General features: G+C 44.6%; 1 pseudogene; it reads right to left on the minus strand.

Moving 5' to 3' along the window:
• Nucleotides 1-10,053: 10,053 nt before the first annotated feature.
• On the minus strand, nt 10,054-11,300 carry LOC122470541 (annotated as a pseudogene).
• Between the last annotated feature and the right edge of the window lie 1,149 nt (nt 11,301-12,449).

Raw genomic sequence — 12,449 nt, forward strand, 5'->3', positions numbered from 1 at the left:
TAACCAACTGAGCCACCCAGGTGTCCCTCAAACAATAAACTTAAGTTGAAAATTCAAGCTACAAACTGGGAGAAATATTTAGAAAAATATATCTGACAAAGGACTTTTAGCCAGAATGTTTAGAGAACTCCTATCAATTAACAATAAAAAGATGAACAATCCAAATAAAAAATGGACAAGAGACTTGAACAGTCACTTCACAAAAGATCTACAAATGGCTAGAACTGTGCTCAGTACTGGTCATTACTGGCCAAGCCAGTTTCAACATCTGAACATCAAAAAAGTTCACATCAACAGAATAAATTAGGAAAACCATACCTCACCATACCATAATGGAAAACCATTATCTCAGCAGATACAGAGAAAGCATTTGACAAAATTCAATAGCCATTTATGACACAAACTCTTAGCAAAATAAGAGTAGAAGGGAATTTCCTCAAGCTGATTAAGGGTGTCTACAAAACAAAACAACTACACTGGACTTCATGAAAATTTAAAACTTTCAGGCATCAAAGGACACTAATAGGAAAGTGAAAAGAGAACCTACAGAATAGGAGAAAACATTTGTAAATCATATATCTGTTAGGGGTCTAATATCCAGAATATATAATTTTAACAACTCAACAATAAGAATAACTCAATTTAAAAAACAAGCAAAGAACATAAAGAGACATTTTTCCAAAGAAGATATACAAATGATATGCAAACATGTTCAATATAATTAGACATTAGGAAAATGCAAATCAAAACCACCATGAGATAAGACTTTACACCCAATAGGCTGGCAATTTAAAAACAACAACAACAACCAGAAAACAAGTGTTGGTGAGTATGTGGGGAAATTGGAACCTTTGTGCTTTGTTGGTGGAAATGTAAAATGGTACAGGTGCTGTGGAAAACATTTTGGTGGTTCCTCAAAAAATGAAAAATAGAATTACCATATGATCCCAGCAACATGGAATATAAACACAGAAGAATTCAAAGCAGGGACTCAGATATTTGTACATTCATGTTGATAGCAGAATTATTCACAATAGTCAAAAGACAGAAGCCACCCAAGTGTCCATCGAGAGATGATTGGAGAAGCAAAATGTGGTAAAGCCATACAATGGATATTATTCAGCCTTCAAAACGAAAGAATTCTTTTTTTTTTTGAACGTTTATTTATTTTTGGGACAGAGAGAGACAGAGCATGAACGGGGGAGGGGCAGAGAGAGAGGGAGACACAGAATCAGAAACAGGCTCCAGGCTCTGAGCCATCAGCCCAGAGCCTGACGCGGGGCTCGAACTCACGGACTGCGAGATCGTGACCTGGCTGAAGTCAGACGCTTAACCGACTGTGCCACCCAGGCGCCCCCAAAAAGGAAAGAATTCTAACACATGTTACAACATGGATGAACCTTGAGAACATTATGCTAAGTGAAATAAGCCAGTCACAGAAGGACAAATACTATGTGATTTGACTTATATGAGGTACAGAGAGTAGTCAAATTCATAGTGACAGAAAGTAGAATAGATATAACCAGGGGTTAGGGAAAGGGAAGGAATGAGAAGTTATTTTGGCGGGGGCGGGGGGGAGGGATTTTTATTTTTTATTTTCCTTTTTTTTAGACTTTTTTTACATTTATTTATTTTTGAGAGACAGAGAAACAGAGCACATGTGGGGAGGGGCAGAGAGAAAAGGAGACAGAATCCAAAGCAGGCTCCAGGCTCTGAGCTGTCAGCACAGAGCCCGATGAGGGGCTCAAACTCACAAACCATGAGATCATGACCTAAGCTGATGTTGGACGCTTAACCAATTGAGCCACCCAGGCGCCCCAGTTTTTATTTTACTCTTTAATTAATTTTAAAATTTCAATCCCAATATAGTTAACATGCAGTGTTGTATTAATTTCAGGTGTACAATTTAGTGATTCAACAATTCTATACATTAGTCAGTGTTCATCATGATTAAGTGTGAGAAGTTAACATTTAATGGGTACGGAATTTTAGTTTGGGATGATGACAAAGTTCTTAAAATGCTTCGTGGTGATGAATGCACAAGTGGTGGAAATGTATTAATGCCTCTGAAGTGCATATTTAAAAATGGTTAAAATGTAGGGGAGCTTGGGTGACTTAGCCGGTTAAGCGTCTGACTCTTGATTTCAGCTCAGTTCCTAATCTCATGGTTCATGAGTTCAAGCCTTGCATCAGGCTCTGCACTGACAGTTTGGAGCCTGCTTGGGATTCTCTCTGTGCTCCTCCCACTCTCTCTCTCTCTTTCTCCCTTTTTTTTTTTTCTTTTAAAAAAAAATTTTTTTTTTCAACGTTTATTTATTTTTGGGACAGAGAGAGACAGAGCATGAACGGGGAAGGGGCAGAGAGAGAGGGAGACACAGAATCGGAAACAGGCTCCAGGCTCTGAGCCATCAGCCCAGAGCCTGACGCGGGGCTCGAACTCCGGGACCGCGAGATCGTGACCTGGCTGAAGTCGGACGCTTAACCGACTGCGCCACCCAGGCGCCCCTCTTTCTCCCTTTTTAAAAAATTTATTTATCTATCTATCTATCTATCTATTTATTTATTTAAATTTACATCCAAATTAGTTAGCATATAGTGCAACAATGATTTCAGGAGCAGATTCCTTAGTGCCCCTTCCCCATTTAGCCCATCCCTCCCACAACTCCTCCAGTAACCCTCAGTTTGTTCTTCATATTTGAGTCTCTTATGTTTTGTCCTCCTCCCTGTTTTTAGATTATTTTTGTTTCCCTTCCCTTATGTTCATCTGTTTTGTCTCTTAAAGTCTCATATGAGTGAAGTCATATGACTTTTGTGTTTCTCTAATTTCACTTAGCATAATACCCTCTAGTTCCATCCGCGTAGTTGGAAATGGCAAGATTTCATTCTTTTTGATTGCCAAGTAGTACTCCATCATATATATATACCACATCTTCTTTATCCGTTCATCCACCGATGGACATTGGGCTCTTTGCATACTGTGGCTATTGTTGAGAGTGCTGTTATAAACATGGGGGTGCATTTTGGATATCCATATGAAAAAACAACTTTGATCCACACCTTGAACCATATACAAAATGAACTCAAAATGGGTCATAAATGTACAACCTAAATGTACAACCTAAAACTATAATGCTTCTAGAATATAAAATAAGAGAAAAGTATTCTGAGTTCGGGTTAGGCAGAGATTTCTTAGCTACCACATCAAAGTCATAAGCCATAAAAGAAAAAAATGATAAATTGAACTGTATCAAAGTTCAGAACATTTTGTCTTCAAAAGGGATTGTTAGGAAAATGAAAAGTCAAGCCATGGATTTTGAGAAAATATTTGCAAATCACATATTGTGATAAAGGTCTTATATCCAGAATAAATAACTCTCAAACTCAATGATAAGAGAACAAACAGCCCAGTAGAAAATGGGGAACAGATTTCACTAAAGAAGATAATTCACACTAAGAGACGGTCATTAGAGAAATACAAATTAGAACTATGATGAGATGCCACTGATTAAGATGTGTGCAATTTACAAATTAAAAACAAATCTGACAGGAAGCATCTGGCCGGCTCAGTCAATATACAGCATCGACTCTTCAACTTGGGATAGTGAGTTCAAGCCCATGTATGGTGTGGAGTTTACCTAAAAAACAAAACAAAACAGGGGTGCCTGGGTGGCTCAGTCAGTTAAGGGTCTGCCTCTTGATCTCAGCTCAGGTCATGATCTCGGGGTTGTGAGTTCAAGCCCTGTGTTGGGCTCCATGCTGGCATGAAGTCTGCTTAAAGAAAAAAACCAAAAAACAAAAAACAAAACCTACAAAACAAGACAAACCCAACAAACCTGACAATGCCAAGTGCCGACAAAGATGCAGAGCCACTGGAACTCTTATGTATTGCTGGTGGGAATGTAAAGTCGACAACAGCTCGGCAGTTTCTCATAAAGCTAAATAATCAACCATACAGCCCAGCAATCCCATTTCTAATTGTTTGCCCAAATGAAATAGAAACCTATATGCATGTAGAGACCTGTGCGTGAATCTTTAGAGCGGCTTTACTCACAATGGCCCCAAGCTGTAAGTAACCTCCGAAATGTGCCTCAACTGGGAATGGGTAAACACGCTGCTTTATTCATACAAGGGACTACGGCTTGGCGGTAAAAAGGAATGAACTCCTGCTGTGTGTGCAACACCATGGATGATCGTGAAATGCATTTTGCTAAGTGAAAGAAGCCAGATTCGAAAGACAGTGTATGAACTGTGTAATTCATTTATATGACATTTTGGAAAAGGCAGAGATATAGCAGTAGTTCGGTGGTAACGAACCAGGAGCTGGGGTTGAGGGGAGAGTGACTACAAAGGGGGCACTGGTGAATTTGCAGACGGTGATGGGGTGGGTTGAAACTTGGTTGTGGTGGTAGTTACACAACTGTATGCATTGTGAAATTTTGCAGAGATGTACATTAAAAAGGATGAGTTTTACTGGCTGTAAATCATACTTCAGTTGAAAAATAAAGACTGGTAGAGGCGCCTGGGTGACTCAGTCAGGCAAATGACTTCAGCTCAGGTCAAGATCTCCAGTTCATGATTTCCAGCCCCGCGTCGGGCTCTGTGCTGACAGCTCAGAGCCTGGAGCCTGCTTCGGATTCTGTGTCTCCCTCTGTCTGCCCCTCCCCTGCTCACACTCTGTCTCTCTGTCAAAAATAAACATTAAAAAAAAACTTGTGGGGGCGCCTGGGTGGCTCAGCCGGTTAAGCCTCTGGCTCTTGGTTTCAGCTCAGGTCATGATTTCACGGTCTGTGGGTCAGAGCCCCGCATCAGGCTCTGTGCTGTCAGAGCGGAGCCTGCTTGGGATCCTCTCTCTCCCTCTCTCTCTCTCTGCCCCTCCCCTGCTCACTCTCTCTTCCTCTCAAAATGAATAAATCTAAAAAAAAAAAAATCCTGGTCGGGGTGCAAAATGGTATCACCCTGGAATTCTCTTTAGCAGTTTTTTTTTTTTTAATAGTTAAACGTAACCGTATCCTATTACACAATGATTCCACTATGCTTAGGTATTTTACCCTAGAGAAATAAAATATTTGTTCACATAAAGATTTATACAGGAATGTTTATAGCACCCTTATTCATAACAACCCCAAACTGGAAACAGCTCTAATGTCTATTAACAGAATTGGATAAACACATCTTGGTACACGTATACAATAGAATACTACTCTTCAATAAAAAGAAACCAAGTATCTACACAGCCACAGCGGTGACTCTTAAAAACAATTATGCTGAGTGAGAGGAGCCAGACAAAAAAGAGCACGTATTGCAGGATTCCATTTGTGTGAAGTCCAACAACAGATGAAGTGATCTGTGGGGAGAGAAATGAGAATGGCCAGGGGAGAGGGGAGGCACAGACTGGAACGGAGCAGTGGGAACTTTCTAGAATTCTGCATAAACCTGGATCTGGATTAGGGTGTTTGTTACATGGGTATAGACATTTGTCAGAGCACAAACAGCATACTTACGCACTGTGCATTTCAGAGTATGTAATTACAACCTCAATACGAAATATGTGTCTACTGACAGGTGTCGGCAAATGGTTGCCTGGAGGGGGTGCTGACAGGAAGGGGTGCAAGGACCTTTGTGGGTGATGGAAATATTCATATCTTGTTTGGAGTAATCAAAACTTATCGAACTGAACACATAAGAACGGTATAATTTATTGTATGTAAATGATACCTTGATACAAAATAATGTAAACACATAAAAAAATGCTGCCTAAAAAGGGAACAGGAGTCAGCACAAGAGACATATTTTTAAAAACAATTTTAAAGCATTTTTAATCGTGGTAAAAAAGAAAAAAAGCACATACCGTAAAATTTGCCATCGTCACCATTTTCCAAGAGCGCAGTTCAGGAGTGGAAGTGTATTCACACTGTTGCGCAACAGATCTCTAGAACTTTGTCATCTCGCAAAACTGAATGTCCGCATCCATTAGATAGTAGCCCTCGGTTACCACTCCCCCAGCCCCTGGCAGTCGCCATTCTATTTTCCGTCCCTATGAAGTTGACTACTCTAGGGACCTCAGTTAAGTGGAAGCATACCAGTATTTGTTCTTTTCTGGCTGGTTTATTTCACTCCACGTAATGTCCTGGAGGTTCGTTTGTGCTGTAGCAGATGACAGAATCTCCTTCCTTTCTAAGGCTGGATATATTCCATTGTGGGAATATATCACATTTCGTGTATCTATTCATCCACCAGTGGGTGGCTTCTACCTGCTGGCTATTGTGAATGATGCTGCTATGAACATGGCTGTAAACATGTGGCGTCAGGTTTTTGTTTTTTTTTTAATAAAAAACCAGGGTAGCACAGACTGTCTTACTGTAACTTTCCCCTTCCTTTTCTGCACTGACCTTGCTGCTGACCAGAAATTCATCAGAGGCCAGTGCAGTAACAGCCTATGGCACCCATACCAAGCATTGAATCCTGACAGTGACCCCGTGGGAACAAAAGCTCATGCTTTTCGCAAAGCCCAAAATGTGTCTTTGGAGGCAGTGCAGAAATCCAGTTGGGGGTTAATCCAAGCCAAAAGGCAGCAAAGGTCATCTTTCGTATGTGCCCAGGAAAAAGACCTTCTGGACTGCCAGGAGTGGTGGCTCTTTCTTACCCAACAACTCCTGGCCTCATTTGGCTCCTCTCTCCACCCTCCATCTTCCCCGAGGTGTAGCAGGAAGCTTGCAGAGGAGGAGGTGTGTGCCTATTACCAGGTGGCAGTAGACCCTCCCCTCTCCCAGGCCCTGTGGGACCCAGAGAGGGTGTTGCCCACATGACTGGCTTTCTCGCCTGCTTGCTATCCTCTGTCTTGCCCTGTACCCACCAGCCTTCCCGGATTCTAGGCTCTGCATATTCTCTAGCCATAGCTGTCCGTAAGGCGAACTGGTAATATCCCTGGGGAAGCACTGTTAATAAACACATCTGTGAATTTGCAAGCTTGTATATTCTATAATGCTCTGGGCAAAACAAGATGGTGGCCAACGTATGTCGTTTTGCATTCCTTGCACGCAGGCCCAACACAAGTACAGCTTCTCGTGTCCCCCAACAAGACCTTACAAGTCTGCCTGAGAGTGCAAAACAGGCTCCAGGTACACAGGCCAGGAAGCTAGGGATTTGGCTTCTGCTGGAAACACCATTTCCCCACTTCCTTACAACCATGATGGGGAATACACATCCGCTCCAGCCATGGCCCCAGAACGGCTGCTTCCTATCATAGCCCGAGAGTTAATCTCCTCCCAACTGGCCCAGGAAGAAGATACTACATTCAGATACTCTGTACTTGTTATGTTCAAGCTTTGTAGAGCAGAGACTTTTGATAGAAACTGCTTCCCTACTTGCCTTTATAGTTTCCATCGATTCTAAAACAAGCCATGTATCTTGAATGTTGTACCTACTCACGCCTTCTGGGTATCAAGTATATTTGAACTATGTCATTACTAAGTTTACACCTTTTATACCTGTGTGGGACTTGCCACTATTTATACTCTACCACCATCCAGTTCAATTTAATCCTACAGGTGTTTACCCAGAGTCTGCTGTGTGCTCCACCCTTCTGCAGATAGGGACCCGCTCAGATAGCTTTAATGGTGCCTCATTGTCTATAAGACAAATCACACAGTCTGCAGCATGGCTCATACGGCCTGTGATTTTCTTCCAGTCTGGGGTGCCTGGCATTTGTAAGTCTTTACCAGATGCTTGCTACTGATTATGATCATTTCTTTAGCCTCCCTGCCTGCTGCCCCCACTCCTATATCCCACCCTTGGGTCATACTGGCCATTGGCTGATGCTGAATTTACTACACACTGTCATGATGACTCAGCATTGTTGTTCCTGTGATTCCCCGACCCCCCCCCACCCCCCCCACCCCCCCGCCACGGAAGCTGTTTCTCTACGTTCATCTAAATCCTAACTCATCCTTCAAGATCTGTCTCAGATGTAACCCATCCTGTAAAACCTTTTGATGTCCTTCCCCTCCGACATAATATACTTCTCTCTGTTGTCCCCCAGCACCTTGTTAAACAGCTTTTTACAACATCGATCATTTATAATCTTATATGCCTGTTTGTGTCCATCTTTACTTTAAATTGTAAACTTCTCGAGGATAGGAATCATGTCTTATTATGAGTACCCCAGCACTCAGCTCAGAACCTAACTGTAGTAAGTGTAAAAATAATAACAAACATTTCACATGAGCCCTCAGTCTGGCCAGGAATGGATATATCTCATTTACTCCCCACTCTGTGAGCAGGTAATATTATTACCTATTTTACAGATAATGGAACTGAGGCACGGAGAGTATAAGAAGCCTAAGGTCTTCACAGCTAGTAAGTAATGTTGTTGGGATATGTTAAATAAATGATTATTAGCATGTTGAATTGAGTGGAATCAAGATTTTTTTCTATTCTGGGAAGATGTCAAAAAAATAAAAGCCACGGTCCCTGTCCTTGAAACACTTAATTGGCAACACTCTTTGCCATCACAAGACTGTGCATGTCAATGTCCAGAAGCATAGCTTCAATTCCATCTTAAATCTACCTAAAAATCATTAAACGGCTTTTCTAAAGTTATTATTGTAGCCTTGAAAAACAAAACAACCTCTTGTCAAAGTCTTGATTAAACTCTGGATGAACTAGTTCGATTATATCTTGTTTTCTTATTGGAATTAAATTTTACATCATATCTTTACTTTGGCCATGACCAAATGAATCTCAAAAATATGTTGACTTTTTTTTTGGTTATACACACGCTATGTCATATTACATAGAATGATGGCATTTACTCTGTCATGATTCCTAAATCCTGTGTCCACACAGTCGTGGATACGGGAGAGCACAGCGGCTAAGCATCCCTGCCCTCCAGGGGTGGACATCTCGAATCACACCCTACAGTTCAGGGTCAACTCCGAACGGAAATGGTTTTTGCAAGCCGCCAACATCTGAGAGCACGAGCACCGCACAGTTCGCCACCGGGGACAGCAGGGGGCGCATATCCACCCAGAGCCGCGCGGCCAAGCCCTACAGGCCCCCAGGCCCAGGGGCGCAGAGAACCGCCTTGGGGGCACCCTGCTGATGTTCCACTTGAGACGTGGAGAACCAAAGAATTCACAGCATGGAAACACTTCTGGTCAGCAGCAATTGGAGGCTGAAACCCAAAACAAGGATGAAAGAGCTTTTCATCACCCCGACCCTTACTGGGATGGTTTTGATGAATCTGGTCCAGGTGCCAGATGTGCACGGCACTTGGCCAGCTGGGGGTCGGGGCCGGGGGGTTGAGAAGCGAGGCCATCCCCAGGGATGGGAAGGGGACAGAGGACATGCCTGCGCTGAGTCAGACCATCCGGACCCAAGCAGTAGATAGGAGAGTGCACAGCATTGGCCCTGAGCCAAAGCTGATGGGGGACTGAACTGATACCATGGAACAGGTCAGGCAGACTGACAGTGTACCGTAAGGCTAGTGACTGGTGGGACCTGCAGAAGAGAGGCCAGGTCACTCACCTGTGCAGGAGGTTGGACCAGGTCATTCCTATGCCTCCCCTATCCCTCCTGGGAGACTGTTAGGTTGAACAGGAGACGCTGTCAAAGTCCCCAATTACTTTATGCACATATGTGTCAGATCATCCTACTGAATGGAAGATAACCCTGTGGCATGACTGATGAACGATGAAATTGCCTCATGGAATCATAGCATACCTACCACCTGCCTGAGAGGTCCCTTACCTCACCCCAAAATTACAAGCAGCTCTCTGGTAGACATGCCAATATGTCCCAGTGACAAAGGTGCTGAGTGTTTCCAGCACGAAGTGCTCACTGCTTTGCTTTGTGCCCAAGGCCCTCTCAACTGGCCCCAGTGTCTTTCTTTTCTTTCTTATTTATTTTTTTAATTTTTTAAATGTTTATTTTTGAGAGAAAGAGAGAGAGAGCAAGCAAGAACGGGGGAGGGGAAGAGAGAGAGGGAGACACAGAATCCGAAGCAGGCTCCAGGCTCTGAGCTGTCAGCACAGAGCCCAATGCGCGACTGGAACTCACAGACCATGAGATCATGACCTGAGCCGAAGTCAGACGCTCAACTGACGGAGCCACCCAGGTGCCCCTGGTCCCAGTGTCTTTAACATCATCTTCCTGTCCCTCTCCTGGGTGACACCATGCCCCTGCCCAGCCAGCCAGCACTCAGAACTTTCCTTCATGGCACCCTCTCCACCTGGAATGCCCCACCCTGATTCTTGACCTAACCTCCACTCACCTCCTCAAACTCAGATTCAACATCACTTCCTCCGGGAAGCCTGCACTGATGCTCATGGGTGCCAGTGGAGCCCTGTGCCAGCCCCTGTTGCCAGCCCTCTCCTGTGGACCCCCTCGGTGCTGGGCACTGGAGGGCAGGGGCTCCAAGGTTATGGAAACCTATGTTTGCTTTTTCTCCAGATCAAGACACAGCTTTTGTTGCATCTTTAAAATACCACAAATAAGCCTGAGGAATGGTCCAGCATCTTGCTGCTTCTGCAGCTGGACAACTTAAATCTTATCAGCCATCTGCTGAACTGTTTCTTTTTTGGAAACATAGATACCATCCCCAAATGTTCTGATACTTTATTTCTGACTGTTGTGACTTGCTGAATCAGAGCAGTTGAATTCAATACAAGTTCAATGTCATTTCAAGAATTGACTCCTTTTTCCGGGCCTGAGATACTGAACAAGCGATGCCAGGCCTCATCCAAACCCCGCAGATATATTTTTTACCCAAGAAATCTCAGGTTTCAACAAGGGAACCATTCTCCTGAATAGCAGTGTTGATGGGGAAGTGAGCAAACACAGACTTTCTGTTTTACCGGAAGCCCAGGGTAACACTCTTGGTCATGTTCTGTACATGACTACAGATAGTGCAAACTGAGGCCAGTTCCTTTCTGTCTCTGCACCATTTGCCAACCTGGAGCCTCTTCTTTTTCTTCCCAAGGAGATGGAGTTCTACACTGATGTGATCGAAGTCCCTCTGCAGGTTCCTCAGGGGCCCTTCACAGTAGCAGCGTGCCGCTTCGGAGTAATGTCGACATTTTCCGGAATGTCGACAGTCTAATTGCTGAGAATGGTCTTCACTCTTGCCCTAGATGAGCCAAAGCCGGAGGCAGATGTTAGGACGAGATACACGAATAGTCGCAGACAGGCACCTCTGACCTCCAAGAGCCCGGGGAAGCATGGCACACGAGGAAGCTGGGGTGCTCCCTCTGTATGAACTTGCGTGTTCTGAGTCATAGCACTCCCCGAGGTCAGAATCATGTCCCGCCTCCTCCCTCCCCTCGTCTGATTCCCTCACTCCTCCCCCCCCCCCCAAATCCAGGCTCAGGCTCTTTCGCTTGTCCAGCCCAGCACGATGATGACGGTCCTGTCCCTCAGCTGCTTCCGTGTCGCACCTGGATTTGAAGCTGCCGTTGGGATCATTACAAGAACCCCCCTCCTTTCCTACACTGGGTCCTCAGCTTTCACTTACTGTCATCCTTCTCTCTTCTGCTGGTTTTGGATCAGTCATGAGGCCGCTGATGTGTGATGACCGAGCGACACCGGAGGGGCCAGGTCCAGGCTAACGCCGGGAAGCCGTGTGACTCAGTGTTCGAGGTGAGCCTCAGCGGACGCCGTACAGCACTACCCAGACATCCAGGCTTTTGCCTTCCTGTGTCCTTCACAGGAGGCCTTTATGAGGTGACTGAGCGGCACTCCACTCTGGGGACCCGCCAGCAGGAAGGGAAGCCTGAGTTGGGCTGCGGCACAGAGAGGTCAAAGCGGCTGAGTGAGAAGACTTTGCCCTCGGCTTCTCTGTTCTGGCTCCTGCAAGTCGATCTGCGCTCTGGTCCGTCTGTTTGATGCAACCACGTGTGCACACAATTTCATACACTTTTCCCGACCCTGGGAGCAGCACCATTTAACTTGTTTCACAGAGAGGCCCAGAGAGGTTCCACGAGTGGCTTGGGATCACCCAGCTCGTCAGTGGCCCCTGCAAGCACAGGTCCCTGCATTTCCCACCATCTACTTGGGAGCGCAGGGTGTTGGTTCAGAAGGCCTGGTGCTTCTGGAAATCATCCAAACTTTTAGGCCACTGATTTTGTCCTTTGCTTATGCTTTTAAGGGTCTGTTCTTTGTAGGGGCACCTGGGTGGCTCAGTCGGTCAAGTGTCCAACTCTTGATTTTGGCTCAGGTCATGATCTTGTGGTTCGAGAGATTGAGCCCCGTGTTGGGGCTTGAGATTCCCTGTCTCCCTCTCTCTCTGCCCCTCCCCTGCTCTCTCTCTCAAAATAAGTAAATAATAAAACACTAAAAAAAAAAAAAAAGTCTATTTATACCTTGTCTCCATAGAATAAAGCATGGGGATTAAAGTTTTTTGTATACTTTAATGTGGTTATTACTAAGGAAAGCGAGGGGAGGTATTTCCTGAG

Source organism: Prionailurus bengalensis, chromosome D3, assembly GCF_016509475.1.
Source record: "Prionailurus bengalensis isolate Pbe53 chromosome D3, Fcat_Pben_1.1_paternal_pri, whole genome shotgun sequence".
NCBI lineage: Eukaryota > Metazoa > Chordata > Mammalia > Carnivora > Felidae > Prionailurus > Prionailurus bengalensis.